At 33.6% G+C, this 21,188-nt stretch overlaps 1 long non-coding RNA gene across 1 annotated transcript; it reads right to left on the bottom strand.

The window, feature by feature from the left end:
- Positions 1-3,075: 3,075 nt before the first annotated feature.
- On the bottom strand, positions 3,076-20,277 carry LOC143248489 (uncharacterized). Its single transcript, XR_013027008.1, has 3 exons — positions 20,070-20,277; positions 14,483-14,815; positions 3,076-3,322 (listed from the first exon to the last, which is right to left on the bottom strand). It is a non-coding gene; the product is annotated as an uncharacterized LOC143248489 (long non-coding RNA).
- Positions 20,278-21,188: the final 911 nt, after the last annotated feature.

The raw sequence follows: 21,188 nt of genomic DNA, 5'->3' as shown, positions 1-21,188 counted from the left end.
ATATTCCAGCTGACACCACGAAAAAGTGCCACAGCCTTGTGGTTCTTTCTTCGAGCAGCACGCAAGTTTCGAAGACGTTATTATGGCTGCTCTTAGAGTCGACGAACTCTTCGTTGAGGTGGTTTGCGAATAGCATCCTGTTGTACATTAGTGTATAAATTCATTAATACTTTTTGTTTTATTACTTTAATTATTTATGGAATTTAAATAGATTGCGACTTTATTTTCCTAGCCAAAAATTGTCTCTTTTTTTTTTTCCTGGATTGAAATTGGAGTTCGACCTTTGCGGTGGACATGTTACAGTATAATAAACTGGCAGCTTGGGTTTGTTTTGTCTTTTTTTAATTTCGCGCAAAGCTACACGAGGGCTATCTGCACAAGCCGTCTCTAATTTAGCAGTGTAAGACTAGAGGGAAGGCAACTAGTCATCACCACCCACCGCCAACTCTTGGGCTACTCTTTTACCAACGAATAGTGGGATTGACCTTATCATTATAACGACCCCACGGCTGAAAGGGTGAACCCTCACATTACCATTCGAACGCCTTAACACATCTGGTCATGCCGGACCTCAGCTTGGGGTTTAACTCCGCTCCTCCAAACAGAAACACCTAAAAAAAAATAACTAATAAATCTTTCAATGTACAATACAACCACTAAGAGCAGCATATCTTACAATAATGTAATACAGTTTGGGAAAAAATTGGTGCTCGTTCTAGAGATAGAGAAGCAACAATAAACAATTGTATGTATAGGTGTAAGGCCTACTAAGAACAATGCTTATGGAAACGTTGGTTTCTGTGTGTACGTTTTGTTAAAAACGTTCTTTTGCTAAATGTTTAAATCACATCTTTCATGTAATGCTATAACATTAAAACGATTTTTAAAGTCAACATTTAGAGTACTGTTTATGCTGTTTTATGCTGATAAAAATGTCACATATTTTAAAGAAAATGCAAGTACAATAAGCATGTTTTTATTCGAGTTTGGAATAGATTTGTTGTGTAATTTGTTCAAACTTTTGTTTACAATGTTTTGTTGAGTTCTGAGAATTCTCTTAACGAGTGCAAATAAGAGAACGTCTAAACCAGACTTTTGAAGGAGTGGTGAAATAAAACTGTTCTGCTGTTAAGTAAGAAAGTAAAATAACATTAATTTGAATGGTTAATTTAAAGTACTATGATTTCTTTAATGAGTGAATTTCATGACTGATTTGTATTTATCGGAAAGATTCGGAATAATCTGATTGGGTTTGATATTTTCCTGAACCTTTACTACCTCTAATTAAGTGATAGAACCTGATGCTTCGAACACGTATACTGCGCATTACATTTGACATTAACTGTCTTCATTTATTCATTCTGTGAAATATTACTTATAGGTGTAGATGCATAATGTTTACAGCGAATAAAGACAATCTTTAATTGTTTCAGATATATCCAAAATAACATTTCTCTACAAGGAAACTTTGTACATGTCTGAAATATACTCTGTATGAACGCTACGAAATACTTTAAATTCGAAAATAATTTGAATGACAAGCCCCTTGTACGTGTGTAGCTATAATCTAATTAGTTTTTTTTTTTTTTTACAAATACGAGCACAAAACAAAGGTTAGCGCATGGCCTGAAATTCAATGTTTCTCATCCCGTTACTACTCAAAACAAACAGTAATCCGACGTTTGGACTGTTGGTGCGTTATAAGAATAGTGGTCAAATCCCAGCATTCGATCTGGTAAGAGTAACCCAAAAGTTGACGGTAAGTGGCGACTAGCTGTTTTTTGTTTCAAGTCCATCATTTCAAAATTAGAGGCGGTTAGCATATATAATACTCTTGTCGCTTAGATTGATTCAACAAAAATTCAGCTAACATCTCAGAGATACTAACAATTTTAATTCTTGCATAAAGAATTGGGTGCATTGGATTCAGGAAGCTATGCCTATACATTTTGTAGTTTAATGGGGGATTATCATTTTAAACACATATAGAAATTCTCAGCATATCTGCCTATATTCTTATTTGGTGGATATCTTGCAAATACATTTCACACAACGTACATATTTACAAGATTTATTTCTGCGAAAATTCATCACGAGATATTGGTCTACTAGTTTTACTAAAGCAGCATGTAGTAGAACCACTGACTTTGTGTTATTAGTGCCGTGGTGGAGTTTTACGGTTTCAATGTTGGTAGTGAAATGTTTGTTGATTCTGTAGTCCTAATACTGCAAGATACAAATTTATTTAACTTTTAAACAGGGTACCATGTTGACAAAACGTATTGAAAATTAAGTAATATTGTTTAATCTTCTGTGGACTGAATCAGTCTGGGACTTAGATGGACAGAATCAGCCTGAGGCTGAAGTAGGTTGAATCATTCTGGAGAGTAAATGGACTGAATCACTCTGGGATTTAGATGGACTGGATCAGTCTGATGCTGAAGTAGAGTGAATCATTCTGGAGAGTAAATGGACTGAATCAGTCTAAGGTTTAGATGGACTGAATCAGTCTACTAAAGTAGGTTGAGTCATTCTGGAGAGTAAATGAACTGAATAAGCCTGAGTTTCAGATGGATTCAAACAACATGGAGTTTACACACACACACACACACATATGAGGCTTTCATCTTTCAATTCCGAGAAAATGCAGTTCATAAATGATTCCAGTACAATTTACTTTGCTGAAGTATCAGATATAGTGTGTAATTCAGTTTATAACTAAAACAAGCTTTTGTTATTGTAACAGTAACATCCTTCAGTATACTTGATAAAAATTTTAATTACCTACGAAACACGTTTTTTGTCCACATTAAATATCTGATGTTATATAACTGACGAACAAACTATAAGATTTTTAACACTTCCTTTGTTTTTAAGATGGGAATATTGCATTTTTTGATAGTTAAGTAAACAGGAAAAATGTTTTGGAAAACTATTTATTTTTTATTGAAAGATACAAGAAAATCAAATAAATGTACTTCACATCAATCCTTATTGGATTTCTGGATATTTTATACCTTGAAATTATTATTCGTTGAATAACTAGTTAAAAAAAAATAAACTGGTTAACCACTATAGAGTAAATGATAGTAATTTAATGAAATCTGTATTTCATATTCATAAAACTTTATAAAAAGCACGTCACCATTTCAGTTGTTTATTAAATAATAATTAATAGGGTATTATTTTTATACAAATATTACTTGGACCATAACAAGTAATTTATACCTCAATCATATGTCATTTCGTATGTGATGTTCAGATTCATCATTCAGTCCCGGAAGTTGGGCCTTGGATTCAAGGTATTGTTCTTCTTACTTATCTGTTGTAATTACAAAATAAATTGGTACGTTCTTTAAGCATACAGCGAACCGTGACATACCATTAGTAATCGTGTATGACTAATACACCAGACTTACTCTGGTGTTCCTTCAGCCATGAATATCAGGTATTTAGGTAACTTAATGAGTTGTTTATATGTTAGAGATTGAAGACTTATTGCAATGACAAAAAGACGTTTTAACAGTTATTTTTGTTTTGTTTTAAAGCAAAGCTCTACAATATGATATAGGTCCTATGAGTGACAGGGAATCTAACACTTAATTTTAGCGTTGTAAACACTTATGGTAGTTACCACAAGTGACGGGTTTTTTAATAATGAATGCATAATTATTAATAATATAAACACTGGTAACTAATGAAAATATTTAGAGCTTTAATAAAGTGTAACCACTTTCTAAAATTAACACTTTTATCATTACTTACTCACTCTGTGGTGACACAGAACAGACAGCCCATATATATACACTAGCATCACAAATGATGAGAAACACTGGTGACCAAAACCGTTCTGAATAAAACTTGCATCACACAAAAGAAATATCAAACATTATTTCCCACCAACATGCTACATATTACTACTGAATCCATTACATATAACTGAACAAACATGCTACATATTGTTACTGAATCCGTTGCATGTGACCGAATAAACATGCTACATACTATTACTGAATCCATTAGATGTGACCGAACAAACATGTTACATATTGATACTGAATCCATTACATATGACCGAAAAAACAAGTTACATATACTCTTGTTCTTTTAACACTCCTACGAAAAGTGGGGCCTAATAGGCCCCAGAGCAACTTGAAAGGTTATTAATATAATGGAAATTTCATTTAAATACAAATTTATTAGCCTAATATTAATAACCTTTCAAGTTGCTCTGGGGCCTATTAGGCCCCACTTTTCGTAGGAGTGTTAAAGATTACAACATACTTTGACCACGTGATTTCACATATACCTGTTCTTCTAAACGTTAAACATATTTTGACCACGTTATTCCATATATAACTGTTCCTCTAAAGATTGAAATATGCGATGACCATGTGATTCCATATACATCTGTTCTTCTAAAGATTAAAACATATTTTGATCACGTGATTCCATGCACACCTGTTCTTCTAAAGATTAAAACATACGAGACCTTGTGATTCCATATACGAGAAGCCATCTTCTGATATAAAAATAATATGTGTTCATTTTTTAATAAAGGCTTTTACGCAATAATCCACAAGTATAGGGATTCGCCAATATTTGACTTCTCTCAATAGCCTTTCAGACTTTCCTATTCGAATCTTACCCAGCTTGATGCCACAACGATATAGACGATGTAGTGCCACACGCATAATGCCACGCGTGGTCTGTTCCTGGAAAGTATTTTCTGCAGATTTTTACAGAGCAGAAAAAGTGGGCCTGGCATGGCCAGGTGGCTGGGGCAATCGATGTGCAATCTGAAAGTCGAGGGTCCCATCAAACATGCTTGCCCTTTCAGTCGTGGGAGTGTTATAATGTGACGGTCAATCCCATTAGGTGAAGATAGCCTAGTTGCTTTGCGCCATAAAACACCAAACCAAAAATCAATCCCATTATTCGTTGGTAAAAAATTAGCCCAAGAGTTGGCGGTGGGTGCTGAAGACAAATTGCCTTTTCTCTAGTCTGTCATTGCTTAATTAGGGACGGCTAGTGCAGAATGCCCTAGTGTACCTTTGCTCGAAAGTCAAAACAAACAAAACACACCAAACAGAAGAGGTCAAGATTATACCTGACCCTCCAAGGTCCACACAAATTACCTAAATACTGATAATTAAATACAAAACTGTGCCGAAACTTAGGAGCTACTTACACCTATGTTAGCGATTAAAGTCAACTACAGTGGGAATAGGAGGAAGTTTAATAGAAGTAAAAAGTGGGAGTGAATTCGTGTAATTCACAAAATTAAAAAAAAAAAAGCGATCCTTGGCTTGATGCGTGTGTGGTTAGCTTAATCAGTTTAGTTGGTTTTTATATACACTGATCGTGTGGTTAGCCTAATAGTTTAAAATATCATGATGAACCTGTTGTTTCTGAACCACAACTTCGCCAGATTGGTAATAACATATTAAGTATTTCCCACTTTATTTATAAACCCTTTATAAACTTAAAAATGTGGGGTGAATGCTATGATAGATAACACATAAATTATAACTTTTACTATTTACTTATGTCACAGTATTTATTACTATCTCATTAAAAGTTTAGAATAACCTTTAAGAACTCAATATCTATATAGTTACAACATGGTATATGATGTTCGACGGTCAAAGTGACTTTATAGGGAGCGGTAGCAGGAAAGTAGTGGCGGTAAGTGTTTTTTCTATTATCCGCTTTCAACACCCACCTTTTGATGTAAATGCGATTAATTAGTTGACGATCAATGGCTGCAGAAGTATCTTACGAGCCAAAGTTTAAAGGTCACGGGCCAAAGTATGAAGTGGATAAAATGACTCTTCGTATCAGCCTAATGGTATATATTATTGTAATAGTGGTGGCCAAAGTATGAAGTGGATAAAACGGCTCTTCATATCAGCCTAATGGTATATATTATTGTAACAGTGGTGGCCATTTTTTTCATTTAATTCTTCCACAAAGACCGTACCTTCTAGGATGCATAATTTGTTACACAAAGGGCTATCTGTGCTCTGCTCATCAGGACTATCTATACTCGGTTCCTAGCAGTTTAAGTCTGCGGACATATGGCTGTGCTACTAGAGGGCAAGATTTATAAGATGTTTGTGTGGTGTCCTCCCGCCACAATATGTGTGTTGTGTTTTAGAAATTTTAATAAATTTGTTTTTGTTTTGGTGTGAGAACGTAGTGCTGTCTGTGAATGCAGTTAACGTTAACAAATATAATAATAATGCAATGGAGGGTTTATGAACTTTCCCATTAACATACTCCATTGTTTCATACTATCATCCCACGAAGTATAATGATATATGTAAAGTGACCTAGGAGTAGTTAGATAACGAAAATTTGAACAGACGATATATATATATAATTTTATTCGTAATATTCTAGTCGTTACTGAACAAGTAAATATACACACAATCCTACCTATATTATGCATTTTTGACTATTTGTAAAGCGCATACAGGCCTGTGTGCACATATACCGATTGAAACTGTAACGCACAGGGAGTAACTGTTTTGTAAAATATACAACTTTAGGCCTGCAGCTATTCGTTAGTTAACGTTTCCTTAAAATCGACATTCTATTGTATATACGTACATAACAACAAAAATATCCATTCCCGAAGATGATAAAGATACACGATGTTCATTGAGCCTTAGAATATGAAGAAGGAATTTAGTTTTATCTTACATACATCTTGAACCTGTTTTCAAGACCTACTCTCCCACCTGAAACTAACCTTGAATACGTGGAACAAGTTAAACTTGTTTAGTAGCATCTACAAATACATATAAGACTTGCTACACGTGTTATCTATCCTCTCCAGAAAGTGGATAAACAAATCTTGTGGTCCACCTGATCATTAGCGTTATAAGCAAAGAAGATATGCAAACCTCCAAAAAAAGAGAAATGGACAAATGTCATATTCCCCAAATAAGAAATAAACAACGAAGCACCACATGCTTCCAAAAGAAGTGGATAAATGTAATATTTTACCAAGAGAGGAGTAGGTAAACACCATATTTTCTGAAAGTTAAATAAATAAATGTAATTTTTCCAAAATGATTGTGGGTAGGTAGTATACTTTCCAAATTATAAATGGGTAAATGTCATACCACTAAATTAAAACTGGGTAAGTGCCCTATTTAGGGATATTGTCACGGTTTTTTTCAGAGGGCAGAGATTAAGAAATTATTAACACGTGTAGCCCTGAGTCAGGAGTAAGTCATTAACAGTACAGTATGGGTCATAAAAAAAGTTCAAGATAGACTGTCATGAGAAATTATTCTGTTAAAATTATAATGCCATATTCTCTTGTTTAAGGTGCACTGTCTGTGTCTCTTATGGCAGAACCATGGTGACACAAACTTGAATCTGTGCAAAACAATAAAGCATTCTCAGTACTTTAAGCTTTAACTATGTTACAGGAGTGACATTTAATTCCTTATTGTAGGATGCTGACAGACTACATTTTCTCTGCTCAGCACTTGAAAATCAGGGACAAACTTTCCACCAATAATTTTAATGATGTTAGATCAATAGACCATCGTTGTTAGATTAAGATACTACCGACGTTAAATCAACACACCAATAGAATATTGATTTTTAAATCAATGGACCATTGTTGTCAGATCAATAGACTACTAATGTTAGATCAATAGACTGCTAACGTTAGATCAGTATACCAGTGTGTTTATATCAATATAACACTGAACTTCGATCAATACATCTCTTTTGTTATATCAATAGACAACTTAGGTTAGATCAATACAGAACTGTTGTTATATCAATACGCAAATGATGTTAGATCAACAGAGTACTGTTGTTAAATCAATAAACCATTGTTGTTAGATCAAAAGGCTATTGATGTAGTTCAACAGACAATTGCTGTTAGATTAAGTGACCACTGATGTTAAATCAGTAGACCACTGTTGTTAGATCAATAATATGCTATTAGATCAATGTTAGATAAGCATAACACTGATGTTAGACCAGTAGACCATTGTTATTAGATCAATAGATTACTGACATTACATCAATAGTTTACAGTTGTTTGATCAATATACTAATGTTTTTAGATCAATAGACCACTGAATTTTGATCAATACACCTCTCTTGTTATATCAATAGAACAATGTTATTAGGTAATACATTATTGATGCTAGATCAATAGAACACTGTTGTTAGATCAATAGATCACTGATTTTAGATCAATGCACATATATTGTTATATCAATAGATCATTGATTTTAGATCAATACACATATATTGTTATATCAATAGATCATTGATTTTAGATTAGATTATTGGCTATTGATGATACAGCAATAGACCACTGATATTAGATCAATAGGCAACCAATTTTGAGTAAATAGATAAATCTTGTTAGATAAATACACCACTGATATTAGATCAATAGACAACCCAAAATAAATAGATAAGCCTTGTTAGATAAATATATCACTGATATTATATCAATAGACAACCGAAAATAAATAGATAAGCCTTGTTAGATAAATATACTACTGATATTAGATCAATAGACAACTGATGTTAGATCAAAATACCACTGGTGTTAGATCAGTAGATGACTGATGTTAGGTCTATAGAAAACTGATGTCAGATCAGTATAGCAATGATGTTAAATCAATATACAACTGTTGTTATATTAATATGGAAAAAAGTATGTTAGATCAATATAACAATGATGTTATACAAATATAAGATAGATGTTAGGTCAAGAGAGTGCTGATGTTAGATTAATAGACAACTGATGTTAGATCAACATACTTTTGTTGTTAGATCAATAGACAACTATTGTTATTTCAGTATATCACTGATATTTCATCAATAGACCACTGTGTTTAGATCAAGAGACCACTATTGTTATATCAATAGAATATTGTTGCTAGATCAATATACAACTGATGTTAGATCAATAGACAACTGGTGTTAAGTCAATAAACCACTGAATGTAGATCATTTCAACTGTATTGCTATATCAACAGACAACTTACATTAAATCAACAGACCACTGCTGTTAGGTAAATAGATCACTGAATTTAGATCAATACATTGCTTGTGTTAGTTATATCAATAGAAAACTTAGGTTAAATAAGTACAGAACTATTGTTATATTAAGAGGCAAGTGATGTTAGACTAATAGATGACTGTTTTTAAATCAGCTTATCAGTGATGTTAGATCTATAGAAGCTTGTTGTTAGATTAATATACCACTGTTTTTAGATCAAGTTAACCCTGATGTTAGGCCATTGGTGTTATATCAACTTACCACTGTTGCTAGATGAATAGATGACATGTTAGATTGATAGACCACTAATTTTAGATCAATATTCCATTTACAGTGTTAGGACAAGAGAATATTTTGTCATTCTTTCCATTTCATGGGCCTAATTCTTCCATGTCATTACAGAATGTAAATTTCAACATTATGGTAATGGTTCACTGAACCCTATTGATGATTCAATGAGCCAGGGTAAGAATACTTATCTTTATAATTTATAGGATAAATTATTGTAGAGGTCATGGATAAAGAGAAGTGTAAACTGTGGGAATATTAGCAATATTTAAAAGTAAAGAGGAAATGTAATTAGTGTACACAAAGAGTGACTAAATATAACTTTCAGGAAGTTATAAACAGTAACAATAGGTCTAGTAGTAATAGATGTAATTAATAATGAGCTAGTTATTTATGTAACAAATTTCAGCCTTTAGCTTGTACAGATGAGAAAAGGGAAGAATATCAAATCGGAATAGTAAATAAAAACATAACAATAAAAATTCAAATTATATAACTAGGTTATTGTTATAGAATACATTTCATATGACACATGGATTAGATTGTCTATATATAAATGGGGAGAAAAGAATTAGATTATGCTCTGTCAGTTGTACATTAAAGGGTCACAGTAGTTATGCAGACTTTGTAGTATATATAGGAACTAATGATGTAGGGAATGAAAGGTTAGAGGAGGTAATCATTAAGCAAAATACTTTTAGGAAATGGACTCTAATAAGTTAATTTTGTCATAGATATTGCCAAGACTATTGTGGAGATGTAATTTTAAGTAGGGTTGAATGACAGACTGAGGTTAACATATAAGGATGAATAGGTTTGGCTGGTTGGATTTGTAAGATGAATTTGAAGGGAGTTTTAAAATGGATGATTAATATCTAAATAGGATAGAGGCTGGATTGTTTGCAAAGTCTATTAACCTAAAGGTAGGAGCAACTTTAAACTAGGACTAGACATTGAAGAGGGCCAAAATAATAAACAAAAAATACATTAGAAGAGGAGAAGGTATCAGGGTAGTTTTAAAGATAGGTTAAACTGTTATTGTTGTAATGCTAGAAGACCTTAGAGCACTGGTTGTAACAATTAATTTTTATGTAGAATGTAGATTACAGCTAAAGTTGAGATCATCAAAACTAATAGCAAAGACGTTCAAACAGTTTGGGATTTTGTTAGTGGTTATAAGAAAAGAAGATTTTCAGCTGATATTTGTTACAGACCTTCATACAAAATTGATAAAATTAATGAGAAACTCTGTAGTGAAATAAAGAATTCAGTGTTAATGAATTATGGGATATTTTAATGTTAGCGATATAGACTGGTAAATATTAAACCATGAGAGATACAGGAACTGCAGAGGATGATCTACTTAAATATTTGGTTAGAAAACCAATTGGAACAATGCTAATTTACATTTATTGTTAATAAAATAATGGATGATAGGATGGAAACTGGAGAACAGCTAAGTGCAAGTTATCATTGCTCTATTGGATCAGATGTTTTGCAGAAAATGGAGATAAGAAATAATAAAATGTTGTTTCAAGTTTCAAAAAAGAAAATTTTGAAGGGATGCAACAAGAATTATTTGCTATGAATTGAGCAACTGAATCAGCTGGAGATACTGATCAAATGTGGAGAAATTTTAAAAATAGATTTAAAATAATAATCAAGGTAGGTATTTTCCTCACAGAAACAAAAAGGGGGAGCAGTGCAGGTAAAAATTAGGTTGGCTCACAAAGGGTTTAAAGATAAAATTTAAAACAAATTTAGATAAACTCCAATACTGATAAATATAAGAAATTTAAATAAACTCCAATACTGATAAATATAAAAAATTCAATTAAACTCCAATACTGATAAATATAAGAAATTCAATTAAACTCCAATACTGATAAATATAAGAAATTTAAACAGACTCCAATACTGATAAATATAAGAAATTTAAATAAACTCCAATACTGATAAATATACGAAATTTAAACAGAATCCGATACTGATAAATATACGAAATTTAAACCGACGCCGATACTGATAAATATACGAAATTTAAAGAGACTTCGATACTGATAAATATAAGAAATTTAAACAGACTCCGATACTGATAAATATACGAAATTTAAAGAGACTCCGATACTGATAAATATACGAAATTTAAACCGACGCCGATACTGATAAATATACGAAATTTAAAGAGACTTCGATACTGATAAATATACGAAATTTAAACCGACGCCGATACTGATAAATATACGAAATTTAAAGAGACTTCGATACTTATAAATATACGAAATTTAAAGAGACTTCGATACTTATAAATATACGAAATTTAAACAGACGTCGATACTTATAAATATACGAAATTTAAACATACTTCGATACTTATAAATATAAGAAATTTAAATAGACTCCGATACTTATAAATATAAGAAATTTAAATAGACTCCGATGTTGGGAGATTTTGGCAACTGTAGAATACCAAGAGAGTTGGTCAAACTGGAAAATAAAAATAAATAGTAAGCAATTTTCCTTCCTTAAATACTGGACAGTTGCCAGAAGACTGAAAGTTGATTATTGTTGCTACTTCTCTCTTTTAATGATGTGATAAAAACTGTCCCAGTAATTATAGATCTTTTAGTCTTACGTCAGTGGTGGGAAAAGTGAAGAAAAAATGTTTTGGAAAGTCATTTAATAAAGTTTAAAATTATATTGAATAGTCAATACGAATTTATTAGTGGAAAATGTTGCCTTACTAATCTTTCGACATTCTTTGGTGAGGTTGCTGATTACATAGATAAGAGTACATTTGTAGATGTAAAGTATACGAATTTTCACAAAGAATTTGATAAGATGCCATGTACGAGGTTTGTTAAATAAAATTATCTCTGTACATGTAGAGAGATAGGTTAGCTCATTGAATAAAAAAAAACTGGCTACCTTAAAGAAAGCAGAAGATTTTGAGTAAGGAAACTTCTATAATAAAAGGAAGGTAGACAACGATTTATCACTATAAAGAAGTGTTTTTTTTATATGATGTAACATACTACATCTTTGGACGGAACAATGGTCTGTCTTCTTTCTGATGGTTAGATCTTATATGTGATGCATTCTCCCACTTCACCTACATAACTTGTGCTATACAACTTTGCACTGAAAACAAATCTCACTAACTGAACTTCTTAAAGAACATAGCAAAAGGTTACACACTAAAAACTATAATAATGACACCAAAACATCAGCCATATTCAATGTCTATACACTTGACTAAACCTGACCTTTTACTTATATCCTGTCACTTGCTGACACCATTTCTGTCGCATCTAATCCTTGTGTCTTTGTAACTATCTATCTAAACACTCTATTTCTTAGTACAGATCATACTTGCAGAAGCCACACCAGTATTCTGTCAAAATATGTGTTATATTTTACCGTCAATAAAACTTTTACTTATATTTATAAATCATTATTTGCCTACTAATATTAAACAGAGTGTTATACAGTTAAAAACAGCTGGTATGGGTATTGGTCGTCGAAGAAGGTCAAAACGTTATTCACTCCTCTACTAGGGCTTTCTCTACCCATACAAGCCCTTTTTAAATATATAATTTGGTTCTACAAGTGGGTTTTCTCGTCATCACGGAAAACAGAGTGTTTTTGTAAATGGAATTTGATTTAACTGGATTAATGTCACAAGTGGGGCACCTCAAGGCTCAATGTTAGGATCGTTGGTCTTCTTTGTTTTAAATCATTGACAGAAATGAATGATAATCAACAGATTATTTAAACTTACCAATGACATTAAAGTTTTGGGCATTGTTGGTTGTCAAGATGATGCAGCAGATTTAGAAAGAGATTTAGATAATTTAGTGAATTGGACGAATAAATAATAGATAGGTTTTAATTATAATAAATGGAAGATAAGGTATTTGGGTTATCATAATTTGAATTATAAGTATAATTTTGGTGGAAGTAACTTTAATATAGTTATGGAAGAAAGGGATATTTGTGTAATAGTCAATCAGTCTCTAAAGCCATCTAAGCAGTATGCTGTTGCTAGTGGCAGGAAATAGGATTTTTGGTTGTATCTATAGAAATATTGAATACAAGTCTAAAGATGTTATAATTTTTATTGTGTAAGTATTTGGTTATGCAAAGTTTATAGTGCTATGTTTCAACTTGACTGGTTTACCTTAGAAAGTACATTGAGATGTTGGAAAGGGTTTAATAAAGGGCTACTAGAATTATATTGGGAATGGAAATATTGTCATATGAAGATGGGTTAAAAACCTCTGAGCTTGCTTTTCCTCTGGTTATGGAGATGTTATTTAAGTGTTTAAAACTGTGAAATGAACTGATAGTGTTTTTCCATATTTAATGGTGAGAACTGGAAGCATATATATTTCGACAGGGTAGGAGTCACCTTCAGCTGATACAGCTTTATTTTTATAACAGGATGGTTGACTTCAGGTTTGGCTGATTTAATTAATTTAATAAAGTTTAAAGGGAAAGCTTTATACGTACTTTTATTATAATGGTTGATTTTAAGTAGCTTTTTTAATGTTTAATTTAACTAAGTGGACAGGGTGGCGTAAATAGACTAAATATCCCTTATTGTCCATAAATTTTGTTATGTCATTGCACTCCATTTTCTGAACCAAATTTAAATAATGTCATCGAACTCTGCTGTCTGAGATACATATTATGACATTTCACTGTTTTAAACAATATACATATTGTAAAGATCACTGTCTTAAACACCTATGAATCATGTCACCACATTTCACTATCCACACTTACAAATTATATCACCACACAACTCTGTAGACATTCAATAAATTATGTCATCACTCCAAATCACATATGTTATTCTACTTGAAATGCAATTTTCAACAATGAAATAAAGTTTAATTTTATAAGACTTCTGTCATCTGGGACTACCAGTATAAAATTTTTAACGCATTTTATCATACACTACTAAATTAGTGTCTTTCAACCTGGACGTCGTGTTTATGTTTCTAAACTTTTACAAGAAGTAAAGTACATTCTAGAAAATATAGACTTGTCTTATTTTAACGGACACTTCAATTATTTAAAATTCTTTGTGAGTCTTTGTTGTGGTTGATAAAACTATATGTTGTTTTTTATTATACTTACGTTTTCTAGATCTTTTTCAACAGTTTTTGCTCTACATACGTTGACTCCTCCCCTTTAAACTTTCATTACTTCGAAATTAGTTATGTCTACATCTTTCAAATAATGTTCATGAGTGGAACACGTTTATCGACCCTCTTGCTTCTTCTCACAAAAGTCAGGTTTCAACCAGTACTGATAACGGAAGGTTTCTCTTGTTGGTGTCTAGCTTTTGGTGTTTCCATCGATCCATAGTCTCACAAGTAGTAACAGGTTCGTTCCGGACTTTGTTGGTTCGGAAATACACACAATTCAGGCCGTTCAGTTGACTTCAGAATCATTAATACATCCTTTGTTCTATAAAAATATGGTGGACTATAATACATTTAGACACTAAACCATTAGCTCAATGACAACCTTTCGATTACAGAAGATTGCAGCGAGCATAGATGCCATTAACACTATCTTTTAATATATATCTTGTATTAATAACATTTAGACTTTACAGAATATAATAATCTTTATTTCCGTACGAAGCCTACTTTTCGTGCATAAGTAAGAGTGAAACTTGCATTACTGCTCGGACCACTTACATGTTAAATAAATGTTTTTCCTTTATATAGCAAATCTATGTATCAGTACCCACATAGGCCAAGCATGGTCAGGTGGGTTTAAGGCATTCGACTCGAGATCTGAGGTTCGCGGGTTAAAACCCCGGTCGCATCAAACATGCTTGTCCTTTCAGCCGAGGGAGGGGGGTATAATGTGACGGTTAATCCCACTATTCGTTGGTAAAAGAGTAGCCCAAGAGTTGGCGGTGGGTGGTGATGACTAGCTGCCTTCCCCCTAATCTTACACTGCTAAATTAGGGACAACTAGCGTAGATAGCTCTCGAGTAGCTTTGCGCGAAATTCAAAACAAACAAACAGTAACCAAAAAAACATTGTCCCGGTTAACATTCTTTGTTTCCCTACCCAAATTACGGCACCGGCCTATTGGAGATGGACGTTTGCATAATTTTTATCATTCTATATAAATTGTAAAACGACTGTCATTCATTAGCTCAATCAATACCACAGCGTTAATCCATATACACCTCCATACCTTACATTTTAATTCTAACATGTTAATTATAATACTTTTAAAAAATATGTTTGTGTATCCATTTCCTCAGCGAATTTGCTATTAAGTCGGAAAGAAAGTTCACAGTAATTAAATTTACAATATTAAATTACCTAGCGATAAGTTCAGTCATTCATATTCTAAAGAGATAAACCCAGCTGATACTAAGTGGTACAAGTGTCCATACCAACTTTCATCTTGACTAAGATATACACTCTAGGAAAAAACTATAAGTCGTTACTACTCGGTGGTATAGAAACACAGCAAATTGCACATAAGCCTTCACACAGTTCTGGTATCAAAACAGGATCAAGTAAACATAAGCCTTCACACAGTGGTTGTATAAAAACAGGGTCAAGTAAATATCAGGCATGGCCAAATGTGTTAAAGCATTCGATTCGTAATCCGAGGGTCGCGGGTTCGAATCCCCGTCGCACCAAACATGCTCGCCCTTTCAGCAGTGGAAGCGTTATAATGTGACGGTAACTCCCACTATTCGTTGATAAAAGAATAGCCCAAGAGTTGGCGATGAGTGGTGATGACTAGCTGCCTTCCTCTAGTCTTACACTGCTAAATTAGGGACGGCTAGGGCAGATAGCCCTCGAGTAGCATTGCGCGAAATTCAAAACAAACAAACAAAACAATATAAGCTTTCACATTGTAGTGGTATGGAAACAGTTTCAAGTAAACATAAACTTTCATACAGTGGTGGAATAGAAACAGGGTCAAGTAAACATTAGCTTTGACAAGTGGTAACACAGAGACAGGGACAAGTCAACATTAGCTTTCACACAGTGGTAATATAGAAACAGGGACGAGTAAACATAGGCCATCACACAGATGTGGTATGAAAACAGAGTCAATTAAACAGAAGCCTTACCATTGTGGTGGTAAAGAATCAAGGCAAAGTGAACATAAGCCTTTATACAGTGGTGGTATGGAAACACGATCAATTAAATATAAGCCTTAACACAGTTGTGGTATAGAAACATGGACAAATAAACATAAGCCTTCAAACAATGGTGGTATAAAAAGAGAGTAAATTACCATTAGCTTTCATTAGTAAAAATTATCCCATTAGTAGTGGGATAGAAACAGGGTCAAGAAAACATAATCCTTCACAGAACGGTCATATAGAAAGAGGGTCAAGAAAATATAAGCCTTCACAGAATGGTCGTATTTTAACAGGGTCAAGAAAACATAAGCCTTCACAGAATGGTCGTATTTTAACAGGGTCAAGAAAACATAAGCCTTCACAGAATGGTCGTATTTTAACAGGGTCAAGAAAACATAAGCCTTCACAGAATGGTCGTATTTTAACAGGATCAAGAAAACATAAGCCTTCACAAAATGGTCGTATTTAAACAGGATCAAGTAAATATAAGCCTTCACAGAATGGTCGTATAGAAACAGGGTCAAGAAAATATAAGCCTTCACAGAATGGTCGTATAGAAACAGGATCAAGAAAACATAACCTTCACTGAATGGTGGTATAGAAACAGGGTCAAGAAAATATAACCTTCACTGAATGGTGGTATAGAAAAGGGTTGAGCGAACATTAGCATTCACACAGTTGTTGTATAGAAAGAGGGTGAAGCATACATTAGCCAACAAAGTAGTGGTAAAGAAACAGGGTAATATACGTATACGCCTTCACACAATGGTGGTTTAGAAAGACGATCAATTAAACATAAGCCTTCAAACCATGGTTGTATAAAAATAGAGTAAATTAAACATTAGCTTTCACAGATATTGAAAGTAGTGGGATAGAAACAGGGTCAAGTGAATATAAGCGTTTTCGTTGTAGTGGTATGGAAAAAAGTTCAAGTGTATGGACTTGAATAAACCTTCACACAGTGTTGGTATGGAAACAGGGTCAAGTAAAAATAAGCCTTCACGCAGTCGTGTTATAGATACAGGGTCAAGAAAACATAAGGCTTCACAGAATAGTCGTACAGGAACAGTGTCAAGAAAACATAAGACTTCACACAGTGATTGTATATAAACACGGTTAAGTAAAGGTAAGCCTTCACAGAATAGTCTTCTAGAAACAGAGTCAAAAAAACATGAGCCTTCACACAGTTGTGGTGTGGAAAGAGGGTCAAGTAAATATTAGCCGTTAAACAGTAGTGGTATAGAAACAGGCTCAAGTAAACATAACCCTTCACACAGTCGTAGTATAGAAACATGGTCAAGTAAAAATAATCCTCACGCAGTCGTGGTATAGAAACAAGGTCAAGTAAAAATATGCCTTCACGCAGTCGTGGTATAGAAACAGGGTGAAGTAAAAATAAGCTCTCACGCAGTCGTGGTATAGAAACAAGGTCAAGTAAAAATATGCCTTCACGCAGTCGTGGTATAGAAACAAGGTCAAGTAAAAATATGCCTTCACGCAGTCGTGGTATAGAAACAAGGTCAAGTAAACATAACCCTTCACACAGTCGTAGTATAGAAACATGGTCAAGTAAAAATAATCCTCACGCAGTCGTGGTATAGAAACAAGGTCAAGTAAAAATATGCCTTCACGCAGTCGTGGTATAGAAACAGGGTGAAGTAAAAATAAGCTCTCACGGAGTCGTGGTATATATACATGCTGAAGAAAACATGAGACTTCACAGAATAGTCGTATAAAAACATGGTCAAGGAAACATAAGCCTTCACAGAATACTCGTATAGAAACAGGGTCAAGAAAAGTTAAGCCTTCACAGAATAGTCGTATAGAAACAGTGTCAACGAAACATAAGCTTTAAACGAATGGTCGTATAGAAACAGTGTGAAGGAAACGTGAGCCTTAACAGAATGGTCGTATAGAAACAGTGTGAAGGAAACATAAGCCTTAACAGAATGGTCGTATAGAAACAGTGTCAAGGAAACATAAGCCTTAACAGAATGGTCGTATAGAAACAGTGTCAAGGAAACATAAGCCTTTAAAGAATTGTCGTATAGAAACAGTGTCAAGGAAACATAAGCCTTAACAGAATTGTCGTACAGAAACAGGGTCAACAAAACATAAGCCTTCACAGAATAGTCGTACAGAAACAGGGTCAAGAAAACAAGCCTTCACACAGTTGGGGTACAGAAAGAGGGTCAAGTAAACATTAGTCGTTACACACTTGTGGTATAGAAGCAGGGCAATGTGTATATAAGCCTTCACACGGTGGTGGTATAGAAACAGGGTCAAGTAAACAAAAGCCTTCACACAGTGGTGGTGTAGAAAGAGGGTCAAATAAAGAAAACTTTTCACACAGTGCTGGTATAGAAACAAGGTACACGTCAGCTTTTACACAGTGGTTGTATTGAAAAAGAGTCAAGTAATCATAAGCCTTCACACAGTTGTTGTATAAAAACACGGTCAATTAAATGTAAGCCTTCACACATTCCTGGTATATAAACATGGTCAAGGAAACATAAGCCTTCACAGAGTCATTGTATACAAACCTGGTCAAGTAAACATAACCCTTCACATAGTTGTAGTATAAAAATAGTGTCAAGAAAACATAACCCTTCACACAATCGTAGTCTAGAAACAAGGTCAGGTAAACATAACCGTTCAAACAGTGGTAGTATATAAAAAGGGTGAAATTAAGCCTTCACGCAGTCGTGGTATAGAAAGAGGGTCAAGTAAAAATAAGCCTTCACGCACTCGTGGTGTAGATACACGGTGAAGAAAACATAATTCTTCACAGAATAGGCGTGTACAAACAGGGTGAAGAAAACAAGCATTCACAGAATAGTCGTAAAGAAACAGGGTCAAGAAAACATAAGCTTTCACAGAATAGTCGTATAAAAACAGGGTCAAGAAAACATAAGCCTTCACAGAATGGTCGTATTTTAAGAGGGTCAAGAAAACATAAGCCTCACAGAATAGTCGTATAGAAACAGTGTCAAGAAATCATAAGCCTTTACAAAATGGTCGTATAGAAACAGGGTCACGAAAATATAAGCCTTCACAGAATAGTCGTATAGAAGCAGTGTCAGGAGAACATAAGCCTTTACACAGTGATTGTATAGAAACACGGTCAAGTAAATCTCAGCCTTCACAGAATAGTCTTATAGAAACATGGTCAAGAAAACATGAGCCTTCACACAGTCGTTGTATAGAAACAGGGTCAAGTAATCATAAGCCTTCACTCAGTTGTGGTATAGAAACAGGGTCAAGTAAACATAAGCCTTCACCCAGAGTTGGTATAGAAAAAGGGTCAAGTCAAATTAAGCCTTCACACAGTCGTGGTATAGAAACAATGTTAGGTAAAATAATTCTTCACAAAGTTGTGGTATAGAAACAGGGTCAAGTAAATATAAGCCTTCACGCAGTCGTCGTATAGAAACAGGGTCAATTAAATATAAGCCTTCACGCAGTCGTGGTATAGAAACAGGGTCAAGTAAACATAAGCCTTATCTCAGTCGTGGTATAGAAACAGGGTCAAGTAAACATAAGCCTTATCTCAGTCGTGGTATAGAAAGTGGGTCAAGTAAAAATAAGCCTTACCTCAGTCGTGGTATAGAAACAGGGTCAAGCAAACATAAGCTTTCACAGAATAGTCTTATAGAATCAGGGTCAAGAAAACATAAGCCTTCACAGAATGGTCGTATTTTAACAGTGTCAAGAAAACATAGGCCTTCACAGAATAGTCGTATAGAAAAACGGTAAAGGAAACATACGCCTTCACAGAATACTTGAATAGAAACAGGGTCAAGAAAACATAAGCCTTCACAAAATCGTCATATAGAAACAGTGTCACGAAAACATAAGCCTTCACAGAATAGTCGTATAGAAACAGGGTCAAGAAAACATGAGCCTTCACACAGTTGTGGTACGGAAAGAGGGTTAAGCAAATATTAGCCGTTACACAGTGGTGGTATAGAAACAGGGTCAAGTAAAAATAAGCCTTCACGCAGTCATGGTATAGAAACAGTGTCTGAACACAATATGCCATAACTGCTGTAATTGTGGTAATTTTTATTGAATGAATAAATCGTATTTTAAAAAGTGAAATATTTAAAATTTATTTTTAGTTTGAAATAAATTGAAGTAATATTGTGTTTAACGATTTTATCATATATATTACATGGTTAACATTTTATAAGAATAAATCCAGCGTACAGATAAATCAGTGTAGACATGATCATGAACAGTGCTTAATGTATCCATTTCAAGAGTTGTGAAGTTACTACGTTTGGGAAGAAGTACATGAAAAATGAGAACTTGCTTGTTGATTAATGTTAGGCCTACTTGAAAAAATTAATATTTGTGAACACTATCCTTCCACCTTAAAACTAAATGTAAACAATTTTACTAAGGAAAATAGTGGAGAAAATTGGGAAATACAATCATTTGTTAAAACATTAATACAGTAGTTGTTTATTAAATTGGGAGATACAATCATCTATTAAAACATTAATACAGCAGTTGTTTTTTTTAAATTGGGAGGTACAATAACCTGTTAAAACATTAATACAGTAGTTTTTTTTTTAATTGGGAAGTACAATAACCTGTTAAAACATTAATACAGTAGTTGTTTTTTTTTAATTGGGAAGTACAATAACCTATTAAAATATTTATTCAGTGGTTTCTTTTTGTATTTGGAAACTGCTATCGCCTATTAGA

Source organism: Tachypleus tridentatus, chromosome 4, assembly GCF_004210375.1.
Source record: "Tachypleus tridentatus isolate NWPU-2018 chromosome 4, ASM421037v1, whole genome shotgun sequence".
NCBI classification, from domain to species: domain Eukaryota; kingdom Metazoa; phylum Arthropoda; class Merostomata; order Xiphosura; family Limulidae; genus Tachypleus; species Tachypleus tridentatus.
Note: the sequence above shows the minus strand (reverse complement) of the source record. Positions and strands in the feature narration are given on the sequence as shown.